The sequence below is a fragment of the Cicer arietinum genome, chromosome 6, assembly GCF_000331145.2.
Source record: "Cicer arietinum cultivar CDC Frontier isolate Library 1 chromosome 6, Cicar.CDCFrontier_v2.0, whole genome shotgun sequence".
NCBI lineage: Eukaryota > Viridiplantae > Streptophyta > Magnoliopsida > Fabales > Fabaceae > Cicer > Cicer arietinum.
The window spans coordinates 46,284,309-46,285,195 of record NC_021165.2 but is presented as its reverse complement, the minus strand read 5'-3'; the positions used below and the strand labels follow the sequence as shown (position 1 = coordinate 46,285,195).

The 887-nt window shown below is 38.6% G+C and overlaps 1 protein-coding gene across 19 annotated transcripts in view; it reads left to right on the top strand.

The window, feature by feature from the left end:
- LOC101503279 (uncharacterized) overlaps positions 1–887 on the top strand; it is a 118,635-nt gene that overhangs the window by 30,598 nt on the left and 87,150 nt on the right. The window contains exon 1 of one of the 19 annotated variants that reach the window (XR_012163648.1): positions 796–810. The exons of the other annotated variants lie outside the window; for them this stretch is intronic. The gene's annotated coding sequence lies outside the window, so the exon portion shown is untranslated. Of the gene's footprint in view, positions 1–795; positions 811–887 lie in introns of those variants that run through there. 19 annotated transcript variants of the gene reach the window in all.

Below are 887 nucleotides of genomic sequence, written 5' to 3'. Positions count from 1 at the left end.
GTGTTTTCAATTTATTTTGTGAAGCCTAAGATTTGAGAGGAAGAAGAAAGAATGAAGCCTAAGGTTCGAGAGGAAAAAGAAAGGTTGAAGACGATGTTTTCACAGAGAGGGTGAGATGGTAACTGGATTCGGCGACTAGGGTTTGTTAGGGTTGATTATATCAATGCTATTTATAGTGAAAATAATCACTACAAGAAATCCCCCCATTTGTGGCCAAGTTTACAAATATTTTGTGCCCGAAAATAACCCTCACAAATTAGTGAACGAAAAAGCCCTCACAAATACAAAAATTCAAATTGGTCTTTATTTGTGGCTGAAAAAGCCCTCACAAAAAATTACAATTTTAGCTGGATTTTGTGGCTGTCTAAGCCCTCACAAAATCACAATGTTGTCATTTTGTGAGGGCTTAGGCCGCCAAAAAATTCAGCTAAAATTGGAGCCTTCTGTGAGGATTTTGTAGCCACAAAATCAACCCTTTGTGAGGGTAAAGGCTGCCACGAAGGCAAGCCAGTTAAGGCCGCCCGGGCCGCCACAAAAGAATAGATCCGTTGCACTTTGTGGCGGCAAAGGCCGCCACAATTCCCATAGTTTCGTTGCACGTTGTGGCCGCCCAGGCCGCCGTAAAGGACTTAACTTGTGACCGTTAAAGCCGCCACAAATGATTTTATACCGTTGGCTTTTGTGGCTGCTTTGGCCGCCACAAAGGATCAACCATTTTCTATAAATATTCCTCCACTACTCTTATCATTTTTCACCTTGTCTCTACAAAAATTATTTCTCCAAGTTTTTTCTTTACTATCTTGAATTTTGGTAAGTTTATATTATATATTTAGTTTTTGAATTTTATATTTGATTTGAAGTTAGTTATTTAATTAATATTATTGAAT